Source organism: Durio zibethinus, chromosome 3 (genome assembly GCF_047325235.1).
Source record: "Durio zibethinus cultivar Kanyao isolate XHJ-2024 chromosome 3, ASM4732523v1, whole genome shotgun sequence".
NCBI classification, from domain to species: Eukaryota; Viridiplantae; Streptophyta; class Magnoliopsida; order Malvales; family Malvaceae; genus Durio; species Durio zibethinus.
The window spans coordinates 1,492,359-1,519,602 of NC_143164.1; the positions used below are offsets into that span (position 1 = coordinate 1,492,359).

Consider the following 27,244-nt stretch of genomic DNA (forward strand, 5'->3'; position numbering starts at 1 on the left):
GAGTTGATTGGTGCTGGCTTTATCAGGCCATCTAAGATGCCATATGGTGTGCTCATTCTATTCTAATACAAGCATGATGGGTCATTTTGGTTGTGTATAGATTACCAGGCTTTGAACAAGCTGACCATCAAGAACAAGAATCCTATCCCACTAATTTTGAAATTGTTTGACCAACTTGGGAGTGCAAGGTGGTTCACCAAGCTGGATTTGAGGTTAGGCTGCTATTGGGTCAGAATCATGGAGGGAGATAAGCCTAAGACAATGTATGTCACTTAGTATGGCTCATATGAGTTCTTAGCCATGCCATTTTGACTCACCAATGCCCCAACAACCTTCTGTACACTCATGAATAAGGTACTTCAGTTGTTATTTGATCAATTTGTTATGGTTTATCTAAATGACATTGTGATCTACAGCCAGATGTTGGGAGAGCATGTAGACCACTTGAGACAGGTATTCGAGGTGTTGTAGGTGCACAAGCTATATGTCAAGAAGGAGAAGTGCTCATTTGCCTAGTAGGAGATCCTGTTCGTAGGCCATAAAGTGCGAGGTGGCAGGATTCGCATGGATGAAGGCAATGTGCATGCCATCTTGGAGTGGGAACCACCAACCAAGGTCACTGAGTTGAGGTCATTCCTTAGGCTAGTCAAATACTATAGGCCCTTCATCAAAGGCCACTCAGCCATAAGCATGCCATTGATTGACTTACTCAAGAAAGAAAAAGCATGAGAGTGGAGTGCAGGGTGCTAGGAAGCCTTTGATCGGTTGAAGCATGCTATGATCGAGAAACCAATCTTGGCCTTGCCAGACCATGCCAAGCCGTATGAGGTGCATATAGACGCATCAAACTATGCAATAAGGGACTATGCAATAGGGGGTGTGTTGATGTAAGAAGGACATTCGATTGCATTTGAGAGCCAAAAGCTCAATAAGACTAAGCATAGGTACATAGCCCAAGAGAAAGAGATGACTGCAATGGTGCACTACTTACGCACTTGGCACCATTACCTATTGGGGTCGAGGTTCGTGGTCAAAATGGACAATGTGGTGACCAATTACTTCCAGTCATAGAAAAAGCTATCTCCAAAATAAGTGAAATGGCTAGATTTTTTTATGGAGTTTGATTTCCAAATAGAGTATAAGAAGGGCGGGCAAACCTGGTGGTTGACCCTCTGAGCAAAAAGGTGAACCTTGCTACCATTAGCCAACCAGAGGGGTCTTTGGTGCCACGTATCAAAGAAGGGCTTGTGCATGATCCTACAGCCAAAGCTTTCATGGAGTATGCCTAGTAAGGTAAGACTAGGTGATTTTGGTTGTAGGATGGCTTATTATACACTAGAGGCAGTAGGCTATTTATGTCGTAGCATGGGATGCTTCGTAGGGAAGTCAAGCATGAGTGCCATGATTCGAGGTTGGCTGGACACCCAGGGATGAGCCATACCTTAGCTTTGATAGATGACTGATACTACTAGCTGTACATGAGGGAAGATGTGGAAGCCTATGTGAAAATTTGTCTTGTGTGCCAACGTGACAAGGTAGAGCTCAAGAAACCAAGTGATCTTTTGGAGCCATTGCCAGTGCTAGAACGACCATGGGAAAGCATCACTTTGGACTTTATAGTCAATTTTCCCAAAGCAGAGGGGTTTGGAAGCATCATGGTAGTGGTGGATAGGTTTTCCAAGTATGGGATTTTCATTCTAGCAACCAAAGAGTGCCCAGTTGAGGAAGCAGCCCGATTGTTCTTGAAAAATGTGGTGAAGTACTGGGGAGTGTCGAGGACCATTGTTAGTGATCGGGATAGGCATTTCATGGGTAGGTTCTAGATCGAGTTATTCAAGTTATTGGGGTCAGACTTGAACTTTTCCACTAGCATACATCCGTAGACCGATGAGCAGACTGAGCATGTGATGGGCTATTAGAGGTCTACCTCAGGCACTATGTGAGTGCCACACAAAGGGACTGGCCAAAGCTATTAGATGTCACCTAGTTTTCTTACAACTTGCAAAGGAGCGAGGTAATGAACTAGATTCCATTTAAGATCATGATAGGTCAACAACCGCTAACACTCAGTTCAATTGCTATAGGTTATGCAGGGCCAAATCCAATAGCATACAAGTTTGCCAAGGCTTGGCAAGAGCAAGCTGACTTGGCCAAAGTCTGTCTACACAAAGTGGCAAAGAGGTCGAAGAAGTGGGTAAACTAGAATAGGTGGGACATGCAATTCCAAGTAAGAGACTTGGTGTTGGTGAAACTGTATCCCATACACAAAGGCCTTGTCCAGAGGTATGAAAGACCTTTCTGAGTAGTCAAGAGAGTAGGCAAGGTTGCCTATAACTTAGATATGCCACCCAAGCTGAAGGTACACTCGATGTTCCAAGTTAGAATGCTTAAGCAATTTTTTAAGGATGAAAAAGATCCAGGATGGGTAGAATCAAAGCATACGCCATTGAGAGCTTGGGCCTTATATGAGAAAGAGGTCCACAACATCTTAGTTGATCAAAAAATGAGGCAGAAGAGCTACCAACCAAGATAAGAGTATAGGCTCAAGCAGCCAAGGTTGAGGCTCGCGCACCAGGAGCATTGGCAAGGGTTTGCACACTAGCCCTTAGAGAGAAGTCTAAATTGCTTGCATAGCATGCAGGCTAGCTCACACGACTAAGGCCAGGCTTACAAGATGCCTGTACCACATCCAAGAAGGCCCAAGAGAGGAAGTGTGCAGCAAGATCTTCTTAGTAGGAGCCTTTTGAAGGATTTGGTTGACCTTAAAAATCAGGAAGTAAAAATCGTGTATTAATGTAATCTGTGTGATCTTTGATTGTTTGTAATTCCTTGATTCTAGAGATTTAGCCATAAGTGTAGCTGGGGACCTCAACTATAAATAGAGGGTTACGTCACCCTCCTTTGTACATCATCTTACACTTTTGCTTTGGTAAAATATAGAGTATATTCTAGCAATTCTTTTGTTGTTCTATTTTTCTCAAACTTATGCATTCTGTCCTTCCCATTGTTCTAGTGCCTGCACACTTATGATCTAGGTTGACTTAGGCTAGAAGAAGGTGATGCCAAGCCTAAGGTCACACTGATTCTGAGTCTTAGGTTAGAGCCCATGACACACATCTCGAGCTTAGGATACCCACGCATGGTGCATGACATAACATGTGTTGATGGTAGTCGAAGCATATGTCGAAACCAAGGGCCAAGATGTATTAATGGTGGTTAAGGCATATGCATGTGTCATAGTTTGCAAGCTGGTCCAAGCCTATGGGTTCTTTTTGAGTCAAGGAGTAGTTCCAGTTCTAGTGAGATAGGGACAGCCAGAGGGACCAAGCATTGTGGCCTACTAGAGACCCAAGTTATGAGGAACTAGCCTAAAGTAGTGGTATCGGTAGTGATCAAGACTCCTAAGGCTCAGGTATGATGTTCATGTTTGGCAAAATTGAACCAGGCCTAGGTGTGGGCACTAGTGAGCACTTATACAAATTTACAAGCAATAAAAATGACATTAGCATGGCAGAACTATGAATATGTGCTTGAGCCCACCTACTGTCTATCGTGGTGTGCATGGTGCATAGCCTAGCATATGTTGATGGCGTCTGAGGGAACTACCTGCACAAAGGGCTAGCATGTCTTGATGGTGGTTGAAACATATGCTAAGACCACGGGCCTACATGTCCTGATAGTGCTTAAGCCAAGTGCATGTGTCATAGGCCTAGGACTTAAACCAAATGATCCATGTGGCCTTAGGCTAGACTCCTTCCTAGTATGCCTAAGTTATCATGCAAACACTTTCAAGCAATGAGCACTCAAAAGAACACTGAAAGGTAATATAAAGCTAGAAAAAGCTAGAAAGCAAGAGATGTTTGGAAATGCTATAACATGTATTCACTCAAGTGTTTTTGTATACCGAATGAGGGTGGGGCAGCCCTCTATTTATAGTTGAAGCCCTCATGAATCAATGGCTAGGATTGACTCAATCCAATGGCTATTATAGTGTCCAAGATTATAAAGAGATTACATGAGATATACATCAAGAGTTTGAATTATGTGGGGAACTATACTATCATGGGAGTCTCTAGATCTTTCTAGAAAGTTCTATGTATTAAGTCTACTTGGGCCTAATGATAGTTGGGTCTACTATGGCCTGGTGTGCCCATACCAAGGCCTAGTCCACCTTACCGGGGCTTAGTTTGCACATGCATTCTACTCTTGAAGGGTTCTTACTAAGATAGGAAGTGGTTTTAAGACAACATGGACCAAGTCAAAATGTAAGGGAAACTAGGCCCAAAGGTGCAATGGAGACCCTATATGTAGGACCATGACCTAGAATGGGTTTGTAGGCACTGAAACAAGCTTAGGCAGCTCAGGCCAAGGGATCCAGTTTGGCAACTTTTAGACAAAACTAGGCACGAGTGCGGGAGTAAGCCTATGTGCAAGCAAAACCAAAATAGGTGTAGACAACTAAATTTAGAACTATTCATTATGATCCCATTGTATGTCCTATACATATTGTACTCTTTGTGAGCATTAGAATAGGAACAATGTCAACCATTGATTCATGGGGGTTTTAGCTATAAATAGGAGGTGTGCCCACCCTCATTATACATACCATAACTTGAGTAATACAAGTTTACTCTTGCCTATCTTTGTTGTTCTCTTTAGCTTTCCATTAAACACCCTATATGCAGGCTTGTCTAGTAGTAGCTTGGGTGGTTAGCCCTGAAGTCTTAAGCATCTATGCACCAATTTAGTTGAAGGCTAATGTGGGAAGTTGGATGAGTCCATTCCTAGGTCCTGGAGCCTTATGAGTCAAAGCTTAAGTCTCAACTAGTGACACATGTGTCATGGTTTATAAGCTGGCCTTGGCCTAAGGGTTCTCTCTGAGTCGATGAGCAATTCCAATTCTAGCGAGATAGGTTTAATAGCTAGAGAGCTAGGCCTTGAGGCCTACTAGAGGCCTAGGTCATGAGGAACTAGCCTTTTTTAGTGGTATAGGTAGTGATCAAGACTTTAGAGGCTTAGGCACAATGTTCAAGTTCAGTAGAATTAAGCCAAGCCTAGGTGTAGGTGCTGGTGAGTGATGCATGAGCACACAATCAGACCTAGCTATGGGCATTGATGATCGAGGTATGGGTGCATAGTTAGACATAGGTATGGGCACACTTCAACATAGTCCTAGGAGGATTAGATTTGTGGGCTTTTAAAAGGCCCAATACTGTAGCACAATTTTTGACAAGTTGGAATTATGTTAAGCACTTGACTTTTGTAGGCTAACTTAGGCAAACAGAGTTAATTCCCTATCCAAGGTTACATGGAGTTTGGCTTAAGATTGGAGCATGTGACGTATGCATCGAGCATCATTTAGTGCTGATGGTGATCGAAGGGTAGGCAAGCGCTATGGGTGAGAGGTTCACAGTACACATGCCTACCAAGTGCCAGCATCTACTAAGAAGAGTTTAAGGCAACAACCTGCACCAAGAACCCGCTTGCACTATCGGTGGTTGAGGCAAGTGCCCATATCAAGTGCCAGTATTTGGCAATGGTGTTTGAGGCAACATCCCATAGTAAGGGCCAACATCTACTAATGGTGTTTGGGGCAACAATAGGCCAGCATCAGCCGATGGTATTGGATACAATTGCCTACACCAACCAAGGGCCACATGCTGTCGATGGTGTTCAAGGCAACAACCTACACCAGGGGCTGGCATACACTGATGGAGTTTGAGGCATGTGCCCACACCAAAGGTGAGGCTATCATTGTAGCAACTACCAAAGGCATTCAATTGTAGTTTACGTGGTGGCTATAACAAATACCTAATCGAATCTATTGCAAAGGAGAACACCATTCATCCCTAACCCTCGAAGGGTATGGTGTAAAGAAATGAAGTGAGAGGACTTTAGTGGGTGTGGTGAGGGGAGGGACAAATTGAAGTGATAAAGGGTTGAATCTTAATGAATGTGGTAGCAAGGTTACTCTACCATATACAATATCCCATCATATATTGAAGTCATCTATAAAGGATTCTACCTACCACTTGATGGGAATTGAGCTCTAAGGAGGCCTATGTGGTTGTTCGCTATGAGGGCTACACCTAGGACACATGCCCTTGAGGGCATTGGCCCCTACTGTGGGTCAACATTTGGGTGACAAGCACATGCATCATTGCAAGCCTAGATTTTTCCTGAAAGGCATTCGGTTATAATCCAGCACACGGTAGCTTTGTTCCTTTGGCTTTTCAACCAAGTGCGATGACTTATTGTACAAATCAATGATTGTTTTCATACTAGGTTAAATTACTATTGCAACACTGCAATCAGTAAGATAAATCTAGCCTATCTTATGATAGTCTAAACCTAGTTTACATTCCCAGTGGTTGGTGAACAATCCAACACTTGGTGAATTTTGCTTCATAATGATTGAAAAAGCTGACATTGAAGGATCAAGAAGCAAAGTCACTATGAATGCTTGGCTGCCACAAGCCAATTATCCATGTGGTTTCTAACACCTCTAGCTTCAAATTCTGATGGTCTAAAGGATCGATAGGCCATGCTTTCGTAGTTTGTATTTGTACTAGAAATTAAAATCAAATGAGCTTTTACCCTTTTGTTCTACATGAGATTGCTATTCTCATTGAGCTTATCTTAGGACACTTGCATTATCCTTTAATAGATGTGTCACCCCAGCCAATCTCTCTACTTGATAATGTCTTTCACCTAGATTGACTGATCGAGGTTGGCTTTGGGTTTAAAAGAAGGGGTCATGCCCTACCTTTGATTTACAGAATAAGTAAAGTAGCATTAAAAGTAGTGGTATTTCAATTTCACCCGAAGGCTCCCACTTATCCTACACCTCTCAAATCATTTCACAAAGTCAGACTAGAGTCAAACTCAATTGGGTCTTTTTTCCTCACTAATTCTGCCAAACCTATTCCCTTGGGTGTAGTTTCACTAGATAGTAAACAGAGATAGTGGAAATCTCATTAATGCTTTCATGTGCATTAATAATTAGATGACAAGGCATTTGGCTACCTTAAGAGAGTCATAGTTACTCCCGCCGTTTACCTATTTTTGGTTGAATTTTTTCACTTAGACATTCAAAGCACTGGGCAAAAATCATATTATGTAAGCATTTGTAGGGACTATCGTAATGTTTTGTTTTAATTAAATAGTCAGATTCCCTTAGTCCGTACTAGTTCAAAGTTGACTATTCATTGTTTGGGGAAGGCTCTCGACCGACATATGGTGACTTGCTCTTGCCATAGGAGTAGCTCAATAGTGCATTGATAGTCGAAGGGTTTAAGAATAGGACCCCCATGCACAGTCCTTAGAGCTAATCCTTTTCTTGAGGTTATGAATCCATTTTGCTGACTTCCTGTGCATACATTGTTCCACTGACCAATGGTTGTTTACCTTGGAGACTTGATGTGGTTATGAGTATGATCGGACATGGATGGCACTCGATGCTCCAAATTTTGAAGGGTTGTCAGGGGTGCACTAGACACTAAGCAACATATGTTGCTCACTTGGCTACCAAACCCTACCTACAATTGAGTCATTTCCAAGGTGGGGAAGCCATGAAATGAAAAAGATAACTCTTTTTGAGGACCCAACCAATGTCTTTAGATTCTCTAACGTTGCCATCAATCGCTGCATCTTGGTTCAAGAATTTTAACCTTATTCCTTTCAAAGCTTATGCTAGATGCACTATTAGACTATTTTTCCCCATCTCTTAGGATTAACTAACCCATATGCAAGTGCCATTCACATGGAACCATTCCTCTCTTTGGCCTTCAAAGTCTTTATTTGAATATTTACTACTAATGCCAAGATCTACACTGATGGCTACTCGACCCAAGCTCGTGCCTTAGGTTTTGTAATGACCATGTGCCTTCTTACTCATTGGGGCTTGGCCCTTGCCCTAATAGTCGAGTTTAGGTTGTGTGCTTAAGCGTCATTCATTTTCAGGGCCAGTTGACTCGGTAGGTGAGTTGTTACACACTCTTTAGCAAATTTCAACTTCCATGACCACTGTTCTGCTATCTTAATCAACCAACACACTTTATGGGTTCTAGGTTAGTGCAAAGTTGGGCACTATAACTTGGCTTCTGGTTCATCCTGCATCACCAATTTTGCTTACCAAAAATGGCCCACTTGGAGCTCTCAATTTCGTGGCATGGCTTAATAAAGCCGCACCATCCTACCTATTTAAAGTTTAAGAATAGGTCGAAGGTGTTACGGCCTCGATGCCTGTAATCATTAGCTTTACCTGATGGAATTCACTAAAGGCTTTAACTATCCTGAGGAAAACTTTAAAGGGAACCAACTATTAAATAGTTTGATTAGTCTTTCACCCTTATACCCAAGTTAGATGAACAATTTACATGCTAGTATCATTGTGGGCCTCCACCATAGTTTCCTTTGGCTTTGTCCCACTCAAGCATAGTTCCTTATCTTTTAGGTCTTTACATGCATGCTTACACTCAAACCTTTTTTAGAAGATCAAGGTCGATCAGTAGCTCACTTGTGAGGGATCCCACCAATTAGCTTCCTTGTGTCTTATAGGTTTTCTACCCCATTGACTCACAAACATGTTAGACTTTTTGGTCCATGTTTCAAGATGGGCCAGATGAGGTACCTACAGGCCTATGTCAAGAGCACGTGAGCATCAAGGCATGTTGAGATGGCATGTGCTACATTTTATAATCATGGTAACGATGTTTCCATAGGCATATTGAAAGCTTGGGTTCGGGCCACCGCCACGACCCATAATGGTCCAGCCCTAGCTAATCGACGGATCAACTATTGCTGGTCCACATTTAACCAAGATGCATCATTGGCCCCCATTTCACTTCTTTCTTGATAATTTCAAGAACTCTTTGACTCTCTTTTCAAAGCCTTTTTCATCTTTCCCTCATGATACTTGTTCTCTATCAATTTTTCACCCATATTCAACCTTTAATGGAATTTACTGCCCTATCAGGGCTACATACCCAAATAACCCGACTTGTAAATAGTGCCTCATAGTGTGATAGGGTCTAGGCACAACAGGGCTCTCAGCCTCTCTGGCTCCCTTTTCCTGGGGACTTAGGCCTGGTCCACCACTGAGGACACTTCTGTAAACTACAATTTAGACACCGTGGGCACCCAATTCTCAAGTTGGGCTTTTTTTGGTTTGCTTGTTGTTACTAAGGGGAATCTTGGTAAGTTTATTTTTCTTTGTATATTGATATGCTTAAATTCATCAAGTAATCCTACTTGACTTGGGATCATGATGCTAGCATCAATCAAGTGATGTGAAGGGTCCAATGGGGTCTAAATGGACAACGAGCATGTGTCACCAAAGTTAAGGAATGCCAAAAGCTTTACTATTAATGATCACGATGCTATCATTGCTGGCAACTTGCTTTTAGCCCCACCAAGATTGATGAGATCATGAGGGGCAATTTTCAGCCACTTACTGTAGAGTTTAATGGGTAGGGGTTTAGAGGGGGAAACAGTGCATGACACCCAAGTAGGCATGCCCTCAGCCTAATAGCTTGCAGCACAACTTGCATTCAAAGACTCAATGGTTCACGGGATTCTACAAGTCACACCATGTATCATATTTTAGTACATTCTTCATCGATATGAGAGTTGAGATATCCATTGCTGAGAGTTGTTTTGGTTTTTCACAAAAAAAAGAGTCATATGCCGCCCATGTATGCATCATGAATAGGATGGAGAAGGCACACATGCTCTTTTTCATTATGGTTCCCTAGGGTGATTAGCACCAAGGGTTCATTATTCAATTGTAAGTGATGATATTAATAGTTTCACCTGCTTAGAAAGTGAAATGAATCGACTGTCATGCACAGCTAAGGCAAGAAGGGGCTTGAAGTATGAAGGTTCCTTTGCCCCCTTAGTGTTTTGTTAATGCATTGTCATTTATTAAGCAAGTTTCAACAATGATCTTTTCACAAGTTCACATATGAAAACCTTGTTATGACTTTTCCTTTCTCCAAATGTAAGGTTCGATGGACTTCTCTAGACATCGTAGGCAATGAACTATCATGTTGCCATAATCCAAACACTTTATCAGACCATTCAATTAGTAGGAGTGATGGGTAGTGTGTACAAAAGACAAGGATGTAGTCAATGTGAGCTGATGACTCATGCCTACTAGGAATTCCTCATTGAAGACCAACAATTGAAATGATCTATCACCATGACGATGAAATTTCAAATATTACTTGGGCCTATCAGCCAAGGCTATATGTCACAAGTTGAGACTTAGGCTCTGACTTATGCAGCTCTAGGTCCTAGGAATTGACTCATTCGGTATCCTAGAGCAGCCTTTAACCAGATCAATGTATGGACACTTGAAACTCCAGGGCCGACCATTCTAATCTACTATTAGACAAGGCTGCACATAAATTGCTTAATGGAAAGCTAAAGAGAACAACAGAGATAAGAAGGAGTAAACTTGTATTATTCAAGTTATGGTATGTATAGTAAGGGTGGAGGGCTTCTCCTATTTATAGCTAAGGGCCTCTTGAACCAATGGCTGACATAGTTCCTATCCTAGGGCTTACAAAGAGTCTAATCTATACAAGACATTATAATATGATTACATTAGAGAGTTCTAATTTTACATGAACTCTATCAGAAAAGAGTTTGAATTAACTTGGACTCCTTCTTCAACAGTATCCATGTCGGGCCCTTTTTCAGACCTATGCATGGTTTAGTTTTGCTATGCTTGGGCCTACTCACGTGCTTATGCCTAGGTCTATTTGAAAGCTATTGAACTAGATCCCCTAGCTTGAGCTCCCTAAGCTTGTTTCGATGCCTATGCACCTATTATGGGTCATGGTCTTACCCCTAAGACCTCTATTACGCCTCTGGGCCTAGTTTCCCTTGCATTTTAACTTAGTCCTGATTACTTTAAAACCACTCCTTATCTTAGTGAGAACCGTTCCCTTTCTCAGTGAGAACCTCTAGGCTTGGTCCTTCCTATGGACTGTGACATTCTTCCACACTCATTCTAGCAACACCTTTATTACTAGAGGGATATTGCATCTAAATTGCATGCCTTTATGCAAATCAACTTTGTCTTGTCTCCTTGAACTAGATTTCCCATGTGTCTATCCCATACCCAAATAAGTACTCTACTAGTTGTTCTCTTGAGTATCATCAACCCTATGCTGCACTAGTCCTTTTCGCCTGCACGTCTAATGTCTCCTCTACTTTCTTTGACTTGCCTGCTACAAACATTTTTTTAGAGGGATCTGGCTGCACCTTGGGACTAATGCTATGGCACTCCATTACCACTTCATTGTCATATCCTAGAGAGGTTCTACCTTTTCAACAAAATCAAAAGGCATCGAGCCGCATCACCTTGGGCTCTTCTTAGTGCTCATAACCACTACTACTCTTGCCTACAAACAATTTCTCTATGTAGTTGATGGTTGAATGCCTTGTACACTTCGAGCACTCTTTCACCCTATGCTGATTATTACATAAAACGTAACTCAAGGGCTTATTCTCTTTATCCCTACTAGTAGCAGTAGTTGCCATGCAAAATCTAGGATTTCTCATAGCCCTTTCCTCACATAAGGAACAAACACTGGTGTCTCCCCCACTTGGTTGTTTCCCTTGGGGTTTGGAGACTTGGTGCAATAAACCTAAGACTTTGATTCCACAACAACACTGGCCTAACTTGACTCCTACATACCTTCTTATTGCAGCATGGTCTTGACTCTTAGCTTTTAAGCATCTAAAAACTGCTTAGCCACCACCACCTTAGGTTCTAAGCCCACACCAACAACTATGGCAGTTTGAAATGTAGTATGATCAACCCTAAGCCTTGCTAGCTTTTCTTGCAAGGTTGACACCATGGCTTCCAATGCCTCATTCCATTGCATGACCACCTCTAATACCTTATTCAAGGAACCTTCCTATCTTTGAACCTATACCTCAATTCAACAATAGTCACCTCAAACTTTTGCAATTTGGTATCTAGGGACTTCACCATGTCTTTCAATCTAGCCTTATTTACTTTGTCTATAGGTGGGCACTTATTAAGGCCCTTACCCTAGCCTTTGGTTTAGTTTTCCATAGTGATGCCACTACCTTAAATAATTTACAAAACCAAAGAGATTACCTCAACCTTTTGCACATTCTGATGATCTAGTCTTGGTCTCAATGAACCGGTACACCTATCTATTGGCACAACACACCAACACACACATTGTCAAGCACCAATTTGCACATTGACTTAACAAGCCCTGCATTCTCAGTCAAGCACCAGTCTATACACTTGCACACCATGCCTAGCACTTCTATAGTACCACAATAGTAATCGATTGAACACCTAGTCTACATTCTTGTACACCTGTATCTTGTGCACTAGGGGGCATATCGCTACCACACAAGCACAAAAATGACCTACGATGCCCACACCATAAAATTGAATGCCTACACCAACACGTTCGAAACTTTCTTCCAAGGTTAACTTTAGTACCGTGACACATAGCGTTGATCACTGTGGACTAGCTTTTGCTAACTTTGAACCAATTTTGAACCTGTTCTAATACCACTAATCATGGGCTGAGACTTAAGCTTTGACTTGTATGGCTTTAGGACCCAAGAATTGACTCATCTAGTATCCTAGGTAAGCCTTTAATTGGATAGATGAATGGGCTCTCAAAACTTCAAGGCTAGTTGCCCCAATTTGCTGCTAGATAAGGCTATATATAAACTGTTTAATAGAAAGCTAAAGTGAATGATAGAGATAGGCAAGAGTAAACTTGTATTACTCAAGTTGTGAAGTGTATAATAAGGTTGGGGGCACCTCTTATTTATAGCTAAGGCTGACATAGTTCCTATCCTAAGCTTACAAAGAGTCCAATATATATAGGACATTACAATAGGATTACATTGAAGAGTTCTAATTTTACATGGACTCTATTAAAAAAGAGTTTGAACTATCTTGGACTCCTTCTTTAGCAGTGCCTATGTGGGGCCCTTTTCTAGGCTTGTGCTTGGTTTGGTTCTACCAATGCTTGGGCATACACCTCACCTGCACCTGGGTCTGTCTAAAAGCTACTAAACCAAATCACTAGCTTAAGCTTCCTGAGCTCATTTCAATGCCTACGCATCCATTTTGGGTCATGGTCCTACTCTTGGGACCTATCTTGCACCTTTATGCTTGGTCTACCTTACATATTGACTTGGTCTCAATAGCTTTAAAACTGCTCCTTATCTCAATGAGAACCCTTGGCTTGGTCTTTTCTATAGATAGTGACATATAAACTCATTGAATACATTAGTGTAGCGCATGTGTAGCCTAGAATATCTAAGGGCATCACAAACTTGTTATTGCCTCAAACTTCCTTAGCCTAAGCGACCGTAGTCCCTCTAAGAGGCTAGCCAAGAAGGATGACCTCCTCGTAGCTAGTTAGTAGGCTAAAGTCTCATTTGTTAATGAAATTAACTAGACCGATTGCTTTACCAATCAAGAATAGCCATGCACCACCACCTATAGAATCAAGAAAGAGCTCTCATTCTATCAATCCTTACTATGTCTGGACCTGGTAAGTTTTCCCATGTTGAGTTAAATTAAGCCACAGGCTCTACTCTTGGTGGTGCCCTTATGTCAATCCCTTTAAGTTTCAGCCTTACAACCATACTCCCCTCAAAACCCAAAGACTTTGATTTCTCATAATGTGTTGATGGATTCCTAAAAGTAACACTGTCGATCCTTGGTCAACATTGTTTATGGTTGAGACTAGGATGATATTTGATTGTCTTTGAGCCCCCAACTTTCATTCTTGATTAATGAAAACATCCTTGGCAAATGCTTTTGTAATTGTTCATCTTTCATAAATCCAGGAATTTCACCTCTGACTATGAAATATGAATGCCCTTGACTATCTCTGTTAATCATTATTCCGATCCCAAAGGCTAACACAATAGGACTAAAATCCTATGATGTTATCCCATGCTAATGTATACAATCTTAGGCTTACTTTGAGCACTTTAATTTATTCAAAGTAACAGCTTTAGAGGAATGACTCGACTAGTTAAGGCTAGGAGTACATCACTGGCAGTAGGGATGAGTAGACCAACGCTCACCATGAGGTAGACCGGATAACCCAACCTTAGTTTCAACTACAAGTTTTTTAATTGCAGCAACATAAACATACACTATTAGAGCTGGAATTATTGCAACTACTAGCACTAGACTTGAACTCTAATGGATCCTTATTAAGGGTTTTAGACTGTACTTATTCCAATTACCAGACTCATAAAGCTTAGTATTATTATTTATTGTTACTACCTCGTCGAGTCAGGATTTGGTAATTTGCACACTTGCTACCATTTCTCAAGATTCCTCCCTGGAATCAAACCCTAATTCTTTGTTACTTGTTGCCACCATAGTAAGCCACCATCCTACCATCGAAAGTTGATAGGGCAAAATTTTGAATGATGCATTACCAATACAAAGGCCATGTGATCTGTCAAGTTATCATGAATCATTAGAGCAATAGGCAAAGCCTGCATTAACCTATTATCTAATAAATACATCCCTTGTAGAAGTCAAGAGTTGTTGCACGTATTAGCTCTAGAATTACTATGGTTATCTGAGTAATAGATACCATCAAACGAACTATAACTAATTTGTTGAGCCATTCGTAGTTTCATAGTCTGAATTAGTTTGAACTGACACATGCATGGCTTAATCTTTTAGACAAGCATATGACTATTGGCAAGATCAACTAGGTAGCATTCCTTCAAGATGTTGGCACTACATAAGCCTTAATGCACCGACTAAATGACAGAGAGAGCTAACACAGAGCAGAAGCATCATGCATGTCGAGCACATAAAATGTATTGCATTGGATGAACAAGGGTTGAGAGCCCGTGTTTACAAAATGTTCTGCATCTAGAAGCACTATCAAACACCAATGCACCAATGTGGCCACAGAGGTTTGGGTGGCATACTTGGGACATGGGCCTTGATTTAGGTTCGACCTATAGCCCCAAAAAACATAAGACCAATAAAGGATGGCAAGACATCTAGTTTTCATCAATTTAGGTATGCAGCACAGGATCTCGATTACACCCTTAGGGTACTATGACCTCATGGAGGGAGATTGAAAAGGATGATGGGTCAATAGTTCAATGCAGTGATCATGGAGTCTGCCAACATGTACAACCTTAGCACCACTCATATACCCATTGTGTACAAGTGGTAGGATCCACACACATCAGTCTGTAACCCACCCATTCAATTACACAACAAGCGAGTGGAAGAAATGACATATGGGGCTACCCCACAACAGCTTCGCATAAGAAAAACATAAGCAAAGGCTATGAGACTATATCTACCATCCAATAAACAACAATGACACGACACCATCGATGCTTGGTCTGGTTAGGATCAGACATATAAACTTTATTATCAGCAGCCCAAGAAGACATTGCCTAACTTATTCTTAGGTTATTGGGCCGTATCGACTGCATATGTCATGGTTCATGTGCAAGTCATAAGCCAAGTGGGTTAAGAGATGTGGCTTGTTTGAGTTGGTGCGGGCAAAGGATTTGGAAGGATAAAGAATAAGGTCCTAAAGGCATATACGAGGCCTAAGTGTATAGATCAGGGATTAGGCTAAGGTGCAAGAGCACGGCAAGGTGAGTAGCCTAGTGTCGAGAATGAGGATTGCTTGTTGGAAGGATCTAGAATGCCTCAAAAGAGTGGCACAGGCAAGCAAGTAGATAAAGCTCTAGATTAGCCTAGAGACAGGCTAGGTGCACGAGCACAAAAAAGTCTAGATAAGCCTAAAGGCTAGCCATGTACATGGGTACTAAAGGTTTCAAAAAGGATCAGGCAGGAAAAATAGTAGGCAACCTAAATAAGGAAGGCTCTGAAAGGACCTAGCTGCATGTGGAGCAGTGACTAGATGGGGAAGGTTTTAGAACCTACTAGGTGCGGGCACTAAGTGAGAGTACCTGGACACTTCTAGACCTGAGGCTTAGTAGGAAGCATAGAACAAGCTAGATTTTTCAAAGCCCTTAGTTGACCTAGGAAGTGTTTAGGGACCATGAAAGGGTCTAGAAGGCCTATAAAGGCCACACATTTGGATCAGTAAGGGTCATATGTGTTAGAAAGGCTCAAATATAAATAAAGGCCATTCCTCTCATTTGTCAACAAGTTAGAAGCTACATAAATAAGAAGAACCATATCATAGACTTAGGCATTAAGCAATTGCATATAGTATCATGTAACTAAAAGTTACAATTGCTTTAACCCTCCTTCCTAGCTTTCTCCTAAGCTCTTAGGGAGCTAATGGAAGGCATGGCAAAAGTGATTGGCAAAGAGTCAAGAAAAAGGCTGATTTAGGCCTATGGATGGTAGTTTCCCACCTAAGGCTACATGGTAGCTAGGCTTAAGCTCCCAACATATGACATATACAGGGGCTTAGCCAGGCCAAGGTATTTTTGTGGTCTATGAGAAGGGATTACAAAACATCCAAATACTCAAAAGACTTGGCTAGACCTAGCCCACGACCTCAGCTTCCACTTGCACCACCTTGAAAAGTAGTTACCTAATTCAGGGACTTAGTTTATAGTTTGGGGTAGCATTAATTGTAGGCATAGACTTAAGATTAGCATCAACCATAGGCATAAACTTGAAATCAACATAGTCAGGCCCTTTTTCCAAATGCATGCCAACTGGTTGAGGTGATGGGTGCTTGTGGTTCACCATAGCAACCAGTCACCAAACAACATGGCTAGAAGGCATACACAACCTAGATTTTGCTCTAGGGATGTTGCCATGGATGTATACAATGATAGGCCCATTGCACACACCTAGTCCCCTTATGGGGAAAAGAGTGGGGCCTAAACAACCACCCTCTAAAGAGTATGAGATATTTTACAAATATGGTAGCAATAGACATTAAAGTGTCTGAAATGGGGATACTTTTTGCAAACAAGCAAATCTTGCACCAAAAGTCTATAGGTGTCGATGGTGGTCAAGTATGTGTTTGTACCATGGCCTGGTATCTACCAATGGTGTTCGAGGCAACTACTTGCACTAAGGGCCAGTATGTACCAATAATGTTCAAGGTAACTACCCACATCAAGGGCCATTTTTTTATTGATGCTGATCAAGGCATCTACCATACCAAGGGCCAGCATATGCTAATGGTGGTTGAAACAAGTGCCTATACCAAAGGCTAGCTTGTGTTGATGATGATCAAGGTATGTGCCTACACCATGTGCCAACATGTGCCATTAATGGTTAAAACCTTGGCTGAAGATTGATTCTAAGCCATAATCCACATGCTAGGCTCGGGCATGCGATGGTGCTACATTTTTTTGTCTAAGGCACCATCATCAAAGCATCACCAGAGAGCCTAATCAATAGCATTAGAGATCTAGTGATTAGGGGCAAGGGCTAAGGGGTGTACACACATGATGTGTGATGGGTGCTAGTCCTTGGCCTTTGTATTGGCCCCCTATCCCCCAAGGAACCTTAAAAACTCTCACCCCCTTAATGAGCATAAGTGCTTTTATAGGTTCATAGACAGCAGCAATTCAAGTGTCCGAAATGGGTATGCTTTTTTCAAATGGCCACAAAATCTTCTACACTTTGATTTTTTAGCTAAATATTTTTTGGATGCTAAAAAAATACAAGGATCTCGTACACCAAATTCGGGGCTAAAACTTCTTCTAAAAAAATTTCAAAAAATCTTGAATCATGACAAATTCTAAAAATTGTGAAAAATAGAAAATATGTCATCTTGCCATGAAACTTCACATGAAGGCTTAGGGGACCATTATATGAATTTACAAGCCATAAAAATGGCATTGGCATGGCAAAAATATTAAGACATGCCTAAACCCACCTACTACTAAGTCATGGTATGCATGGTACATAGCCTAGGCCTGGGATACACTCGCATGATGCGTGATCTAGCATATGCTGATGGTGTTCGAGGGAACTACCTACACAAAGGGCTAGCATGTAATGATGGTGGTTGAAGTATGTGCCAGGACAAAAGGCTAACAAGTCTCGATGGTGGTTGAGGTATGTGCATGCACCAGGGTCATTCAGTGCCAATGCTGGTTAAGGCATGTGTATGTGTCACAGCCTGTAAGTTGGTTTAGGCCTAAAAGTTCTCTATTAGTTAAGGAGTAGTTCCAGTTCTAGCATGATAGGATATGACAATTAGAGAGGCCAAGCATTAAGGCCTTTGAAGGCTAATGTCATGGGGAATTAGCATAAAACAATGGTATAGGTAGTGATCAAGACTCCAGAGGCTCAGGCACAGTGTTTAGGTTTAGTAGAATTAAGCAAGGCCCTAGTGTAAGTGCTTGTGAACAATGCACAGGCACATAGTCAAACCTAGGCAATGGCCTTGATGATCAAGGTATGGGCACATGGTTAGACCTAAGTATAAGTATACCTAAACATAATCCTAGGAGGATAAGATTTTGGGGCTTCTAGAAGGCTTAGTACTATAGCACAATCTTTGACAAGCTAGAATTATGCTAAGCATTTAAGTTTCGTAGGCTAACATAGGCACATAAAGTCAATTCCCTATCTAAGGCCACATGGATTTTAACTTAAGACCAGAGCCCATAACGCATATGACGAGCATCATTTGCTGTTGATGGTGCTTGAAGGGCAAACAAATGCCTTGGGAGGGATAAAAGAGTGGTGAAAAGGTCATGGTACACATGTTGTACTAAGTGTCAGCATCTGGTGATGGTGTTTGAGGTAACAACCTTCACTAAAGGCTAGCATTTATCGATAGTTGTCAAGGCATGTGCATACGTCAAGGGTTATTAGGTGCCGACGGTGGTTAAGGCATATGGATGTGTCACAGTATGTAAGTTGGTCTAGGCCTAGAGGTTCTCTCTTAGTCGATTAGCAATACTAGTTCTAGCAGGATAAGGTTCGATAGCCAAGGGAACCAAGCCCAGGTGCATGTGCTAGTGAGTGCTTATATAAATTTACAAGCCATAAAAATGGAATTGGGATAGCACAACTATAATGTGCAAGAACCCATCTATTGCCCAATCATGGTGCAAATGGTGTAAGGTTTGAGCCCAGGATACTTATGCATGAAACATGGCCTAGCATATGCCAATGGTTTGAGTAAACTGCCCACACAAAGGGCAAGCGTATGCCGATGGTGGATAAAGCATGTGTCAAGACCAAGGGCCAATGAATCCTAATGGTGGTCAAAGCATGTGCATGTCATAGTCCATAAACTATTCCAAACCCAAGGGTTCTCTTCGAGTCAAGAAGCAGTTCTAGTTCTAGCAAGATAGGGTTTGATAGCTAGGGGAAAAAGTCTTGAGGCCTACTGGAGGCCCAGGTCATGGGGAACTAGCCAAAATAGTGGTAAGGGCATGGTGTTCATGTTCAGTAAAATTGAGCAAAGCCTAAATGTGAGCACTGGTGAGCACTTATTTGAATTTAAAGCCATAAAAATGGCATTGGCTTGGCAAAAATATCAAGATGTGCCTAAGCCCACCTATTGCCATGTTGTGTTGAGTATGGTGTGTGGCCTAGGCCTAGGATACCCATACATGGTGCATAGCCTAGCATATGCCAATGGTGTTAAAGACAACTACCCACATTAGGGCAAATATGTGCCAATGGTGGTCAAAGTATATTCTGTAAAAAATGGCTGAGTACCCCTTTATGAAGCATTAATAGTAGTTTGTTAGACGTAGGAATAACCTTAACTCTGTGACCTTGGTTGGCGGTTCCCACTTTTGGATTGCATAGACCTTGTTACTATTCATTTAGATCTGGCCATTCCCTATAACATGGCCTAGGAATGAGACTTCTTACTGGGCAAATGAATATTTCTCCTTCTTTACATATAGTTTCTTTTTGCTTAGTACTTGAAACACTTACCGCAAGTGATCCACATGTTTCTTAAATGATTGACTATAGATAACAATACCATCATGGTACATGACAACAAATTGGTTAAGGAACAATTGTAGTATGTTGTTCATCAGTGCATATAATATCACGGTGCATCCGTCAAATCTAAAGGCATTACTAGGAACTAGTACACCCCATAACTAGTCATACATGCTATATTTGGTTCATCACCTTCAACTATCCTCACTTAATAGTATCATAATCTTAGATCCAGCTTGATGAAACATCTTATTCCTCCCAGCTAGTTGAACAAGTCGATAATAAGGGGAATGGGATACTTGTTCTTCACTATAAGCTTGTTTAGCACCTAATAGTTGAAGCACATCTGTAAAGACCCATTGTGGTTCCATTAAAACAAGACTAGTGCACCATATAGAGCTTTAGAAGGCTTAATGAACCTTGCATCTAGAACCTCCTTGAGCTATCTCCTTGGCTCCTCCAACTCTAGGGGTGACATCTTATATGGGGCTCAGGCTAGTGGCTTGGCATCAGGCACCAATTCAATCTTGTGGTCTACCTCCCTTTTGAGAGGTAGTCTCTTGGATAATTTTATAGGCATGACAACCTTAAAGGACTCAAACACCTCTAAAGGGGTGTTGTCTTTTAGTTCTTAAGGCTCATCCTCTTTTGAGGCCACCAAAAAGGTGGCTCCTCCTTTTGCATGCCCTTGGCGAGCTAGATTATGAATAGTGCCTTGGTTTTGGTCCCTTGCTCTTGTTTCATTGAGACACTGCACTAGCACTAATGGTCTAAGATGCAAATCATCTAAGATGCAAATGCAATTGGTGAATGGAACAAGGAGTTTATTGATCCTTTAGAGGAAATCTAAATCGATAACAAAGTCATAGTCATTGAAAGGGATTACCTTAATGGATTCCTTACTTTTCCATGCTTCAAGTTATAGCTCGACTCCTTGTGCCATGCCCATGATCGAAACCTTTTTAGAGTTCATGATCTTAATCCATCCCACCCCTTTCTTGACCTTGAGTCCCAATCTCTTAGCCACTCCTTTGAACATGAAAAGATCAAATGTACTTGTGTCCACCAAGGCATTCAAGCACTTACCTACAATTGAGATTTTATCGAACATGAGCCCTTTTTTCTTATGCCTTTTTCTGCTAATATAGAACTTAGAATGATCAAACTAAGCTTTAGTCCCTCATTCTTGGGTTGTTCTTCATACCTCTTGATGATGGCCATGAGCTTGGCTCTATTAGGATAATCCCTGGCTTAATGTTGATTGTCACATAGAAAATAGGTCATAGGTCCATCTTTGGTCACTGATTGTTTGTCCTTCTTCTTGTGTCCCTTTTTGGAGGACTTCTATTTATGCATTAGTGTCTTACCATTACTACTTTTGTCTTTGTCTCCCCTACCTTTGCCCTTGCCTTTGGGCTTGAAAGACTCAAAATTGTACCTTTTCTTGAATTCCACTAAGGATTGAGCGATGGTCATGGCTCGAGTGAGGTCCTGGAGACCCATCATCTTTAGCTCTTGCTTTGCCCATGGCTTGAGCCTATCCATAAATGCAAAAAGGGCTAATCCTCTGCAAGGTTGGGAATTTGGAGCATAAGTTCTTAGAACTCCAAAACATAATCTTGCACCTTTCAATGTTGGGTGAAGTATCGTAGCTAGGTATATGCCTCATCTATAGCGTATCTTGGGTAAAACTGCTACCTAAACTCCTTTTGGAACTCTTCTAATGTTCCAATGGCTTCACCCCTATGCCTAACCTCTTTGGACCTGTAATGCCACCATAGAAGTGCAATGTCTGTAAGATACATAGAGGCAATACTTATCTTAACACCATCCTTCTCGATGCCCAATGCTTGAAAATACTACTCCATGTCCCATAAGAAGTTGTCTATGTATTTTGTAGATCATGTCCCCCTTAACTCCTTTGACTTGGAAACCTCTACCTAGTTATTGTGAGTATGCCTCCCCCTATGGTTGCCTTGTATGTAGAAAGCCTCCTCTTGAGTTGCTTCATCTCCTCTCTCATGGCCTCTACTAAGGCCGTTAGGGTAGAGTTCTTATAGGTAAGGCATTTTATTTCTTCATAAAGAGTTTGCCTTAACTTATCCATGATCTCTTTTCCAGCCAAGACCAATTCCTCCATTTGGTCTTCGTACTTGTCTTGTATTTTAGCCATGGCTAATTCCACCTTGGCCAATTGAGCACCTAAGGTTGAGATCATGCCCTTATTGGTGTCTTTCTACCCATTCCAATAGTATGTGTCTCATGAGTCTCTTACCTTTCAATGTGCTAGGGGCTCTTTTAGAAGTATACATGTCTTAGATTGGGGTCGCACACTAAACTGTGCCCTGATGCCAACTATCATAGACTTCAATCTTAAGCTTTGCAGTCGTGCAGCCTTAGGTAGGAAACTGCCATTCACATATGCCTAAGTCATCTTTTAATCGAGTTGAATGAGTGTGCCACTCACCAATGACTTATTGGACCCTAGAGATAATTAAACACTATAGCACACTAAAAAGGCAATGGTAAAAGAATATAGGATCCTTTTTATTACTGGAACAATGTGGCTTATGTACAAATGTGCTTGAGTAGCTTTGTGGGTTCACAAATTCACTAGCTTATAAGTTGCTTATGGGAGAGAGGGTACCCCTATTTATATTTAAGCCTCCACGGCTAAAGTGGTCACTAGTGAGCCAAGTGTATGGCTCTTATATACATTCTAAAGGGTTCCAAGGCCCTTAACACATACAAGGTTAGTGAATCTCTAGAAAAAAGTTGGTTCTAGACACTTTGTGGTGCACCAAGTCTAGAAGGTTCCAGGCTCTCTCGTAAAGTGCCTACACCTCTGGCCTTTTGAAAGCATCCCTACCTAGTGCTACAGTAAGCATACCCATTTTTGTATTTCACCCTTCTAGAAGGTTCTATGCCTATGCACTTGGCTTGTAACTAGGCTTATCTAGAGCCTTCGCACCTACAGTGCCCGCACCACCTTTCTAGGGCTTTTGAGAAGCTTCTCTCGAATGGTCCTCAGGTTTAACATCAAGTAACTCTTGTAGGGACTCGTTCATGTGATCTACTACTTGAGTGAGGGTCTAGCCTCCATGTGCTGGCACTCGAGCCTTGGCCTCAATGGTGCTCATGTGGGGTGTGACATATGCACAAGCTTGGCCAGGCCAAGGCATTTTTGTGGCCAACAAGAAAGGACCATGGAACTACCAAATACCCAAAAGACTTGGCTAGACCTAGCCCCATGGTAATACATTTTGCTTGCCTACCCCAATATGCCATTACTTAATTTAGGGACTTGGTCTAGTGTCTAGGCCAACATCAGTTGTAGGCATGGGATTAAGCTTGGCATAACTGAGCCTTTTTTTGACATGTATACCAATCTAACGAAGCCATGGGCATCTATGGGTTACTAAAGCAACTAGCCACCAGATAACATAGCTAAAAGGCATTCATGGTTGGAATTTGCTCTAGGGACATTGCCATGCATGTATGTAATGATAGGCCCATCACACACACCTACTCCCCCAATGAGGGGAGAAGAGGCCCAAGACAACCACCCTTTAGAGAGCATGTGAGATTTTACAGATATGCTAGCAATAGACATTAAAGTGTCTAAAATGGGGATATTTTCTTCAAACAGGCATATCCTGTACCAAAGGTCCGTAAGTGCTAGTGGTGGTCAAGGTATGTACTTGCCCCAAGGCCTAGCATGTGCCAAAGATGTTCAAGGTAAGTGCCTACTGCAAGGGCCAGCAAGTGCCAATGGTGTTTAAAGCAACTACCCATACCAAGGGCCATCTTCAGCCAATGCTGATCGAGGCATGTGCCTACACCAAGGGCTAGCATGTGCTAATGGTGGTTGAGGCAAGTGCCTATACCAAAGGCTAGCATGTGCCAATGGTGGTTAAGGTAAGTGACCTTGATGATGGTTAAGGCATGTGCTTGCACCATGTGCCAACATGTGCCATTGATGGTCGAGGCCTTAACTGAAGTCTAATTCTAGGCTATCATGCACATGCTGAGCTCAGGCATGTGTTGGTGCAACTTTTTTTTGCCTAGGGAACCATTGTTGGAGCATCACTATAGAACCTAATTGATGGCATTAGGGGTTTCGATGATTTGGGGTGGGGGGTCAGAGGGTGTTTACACATGATATGCGATGGGTGCTAGTCTTTGTCCCTTATGTTGGCTCCCTATCCCTCAATGAACCTGACAACCACACCCCCTTAAAGAGCATAAAAGCTTTTATAGGTTCTCAGCCAATAACCATTCAAGTGTTTAAAATGGGGATGCTTTTTTCAAATGACTATAAAATCTTCTACATTTTGATTTTTTAATTGAATTTTTTTATAGATTCCAACAAAATACAAGGATCATGTATACCAAATTTGGGGCCAAAACTCCTAAAAAAATTTCAAAAAATCCTAAATAGCGAAAAGTTTTAAAGATTGTTACAAATAGAAAACAAGTCATCTTGCCATGAAACTTCACATGAAGGTTAGCGGACTATTATATGAATTTACAAGCCATTAAAAAGCCATTGGCATGGCAAAAGTATGAACATATGCCTGAACCCATTTATTACCTAGTCGTGGTGCACATGATGTGTCACTCAAGCCTAGGACACGGACATGTGGTGCACAACCTAGCATGTGCTGACAGTGTTCAAGGGAATTGCCTACAAAAGGGTCAGCATGTGTCGATGGTGGTCGAGGCATATGTTGAGACAAAAGGCCAACAAGTCTCACTAGTGGTCGATGCATGTGCACATGTCATAGGCCAAGACTCAAGCTCCAAGCTCGAGTAGGTCCAAGATATAAAAATGGACTCCTTCATGTCCTAGATCAACCTAATGCAAGAAATGGTACATAGACACTCTAGACTACAAGCTTGGTTACCTAGCATGTTGTAAAGCAAAAGGGCATATCAAGTGTCAGAAGAAAAGCTGACAAAAAAAGAATAGAAACGTTTAAGTTAAGAGTAAAGATGTTATTACTTAGTGGTTCTATTATGTGTACAATAGGGGTGGAGGCTCTCTATTTATAGCTGAGTCCTCGTTACATTTAGTGCCTAAGATACATTCCTAAACTCTAAAGATTACAATCCCTTAATTCTAGGAGCTAAGATACAATCCTTGATTTTAGGTGATTTGGTGTTGCTGCACAATCCTTGACTTGCTAAAATCATGCTAAGCACCGGGCTTTTTATAAGCCTCCAAGTCTAATCCTCCTAAGATTGTGTTCAGGCATGCCCACACTTGGGTTTGACCATGCACCTACATCTTGATCATCAGACTACTCACCTAGATCCAACTAAGAGCCTGCACATTGTTCACTAGTGCTTGCCATTGGGCTTGGCTCAATCCTATCAAACTTGAACACCGTCCCTAAGCCTCTAGAGTCTTGATCACTTCCTTCCTATTGTTTTGGGCTAGTTTCGCATGACCTAGACTTCTAGTGCACCTCAGGGCATAATTTTCTTGGCTTTTAGACTCTATCCTATAAAACTAAAATTATCACTCACCTCAGAAAGAACCCCACTTGTCATGGGCCGAGACTTAAGCTCTAAACTAATGTGGCTCTAAGACATGGGAATGAACTCTTTTGCATCGTAGATTAGCGTAACATAAGAAACAGTGCATGGACACTCTAGACTATGGGCTTGGTTGCCTAATACGGTAAAAAACAAAAAGGCACAATAAATGCTGGAAAAAAGGCTAACAAAAAAATAACAAAAAGGTTTAAGGTGAGAGTAAGAATGTTGTTACTCAATGGTTCTAGTGTGTGTACAATGAGGGTGGGGGACTCTATATATAGCCAAGTCTGCCTTACATTTAGTGTGTGAGATATATTCCTAAACTCTAGAGATTATAATCTTTTGATTTTAGGAGCTAAGTTATAATCCTTGATTCTAGGGGATTTGGTGCTACAGCATAATATTTGACTTGCTAAAATCAACTTGAGCGATAAGCCTTCTTGAAGCCCTTAAATCTGATCTTCCCAAGTCTTTGTTTAAACGTATGGGCCCGACCATGCACCCATACCTTGATCATTAGTGCTACTTGTTAAGTCTATCTAAGTGCTCATGCATCGCTCACTAGCACCCATGCTTGGGCCTGATTCAATCCTGCTAAAGTTAAACACCTTTCTTGAGCCTTTAGAGTCTCGATCACTACTCACCCCATTGTTTTGGGGTAGTTCCCCATGACCTAGACCTCGAATGCACCTCAAGGCGTGGTTCCCTTGGCTATCAGACTTTGTCTTGCCAGAACTACAACTATCACTTGACTTGGAGATAACCCTGGACTTGGACTAGCTTGCGGGCCATGACATTCTTCCTCATTCATTCTAGCAATGCCTTCATTGCTAGGCAATGATGCACCCACCTTGCACACTGGTATTGACTCTTACCCTATAAGCCAATTTTCCAACATTTTGGTCCTATTCCTAAACATGTACTTTGTTGGCTTTTACTATTCTCGATCCTATGTTCCTCAGCATTTTGCTACAATCCTATATTCCTCAGCACTCTACTATAATGGACCTTTCCATCTATGCTACTGATGCTTCTTATGCTTCCTTTAAGTTGCTTATGGCACACTCTTTTATGATGAATTTGGCTGTACTATGGGACTTATGTTGTGGCACTGCACTACCATTGGTTTTCCCTTATCAACTCCTCAAGAGGTCCTAACCCCTTGGTGGTCTTGACCAGCACCAGGCCACTCTTCTTTGGTCTCATTCTGGTGCTATTTACCACTTCCACTCTAGTTTTTAGATAGCCCCTTTGCTTGCTTGAGGCCCAAAAGATTCGATCACTCTCTGACCTGATGTTGACTGGCATAAAAATAGTAACTCAAGGCCCTTTGCCCCTATTGGTGGCTCTATTGATCTTACAAAATCTAGGTTTCCCTGTAGCCCTTTCCTCATTTGAAGAACAAATATCGGTGTCTCCCCCACTTTGGCTTTTTCATTTTGGCTTTGGAGACTTGGTGTACTCAACTTGACTCAATGATTACATAGTAATTTTGGCCTAACTTGACTCCTAAGCCTCTTTTCATTGCAGCTTTGCCTTTACCCAAACTTTGGTCCATTAATGAAATGCTTAGGCACCTCTACTCTCGGTCTCAACCCGTAATAGCAACCACAATAGCTCACAATGCAGCATGGTGAACCTTGAGCCTAGCCAATTCCTCTTATAAGGTTGTCACTGTGACTCTAATGCTTCATTACCCTGTATGAGCTTTTCCATTACCTTATTTAAGGATCCCTTAATGTCTTGAACTGATCTATTATCTAAAACATGGCC

At 41.7% G+C, this 27,244-nt stretch overlaps 2 non-coding genes and 1 pseudogene across 2 annotated transcripts; all 3 read right to left on the bottom strand.

Annotated features, from left to right (window-relative positions):
* Positions 1-5,918: 5,918 nt before the first annotated feature.
* Positions 5,919-9,266, bottom strand: LOC149519502 (25S ribosomal RNA). The gene has a single exon (XR_016341216.1). It is a non-coding gene; the product is annotated as a 25S ribosomal RNA (ribosomal RNA).
* A 232-nt stretch (positions 9,267-9,498) lies between these two features.
* Positions 9,499-9,654, bottom strand: LOC149519503 (5.8S ribosomal RNA). The gene has a single exon (XR_016341252.1). It is a non-coding gene; the product is annotated as a 5.8S ribosomal RNA (ribosomal RNA).
* Positions 9,655-13,670: 4,016 nt separating this feature from the next.
* On the bottom strand, positions 13,671-14,757 carry LOC149519504 (18S ribosomal RNA; annotated as a pseudogene).
* Positions 14,758-27,244: the final 12,487 nt, after the last annotated feature.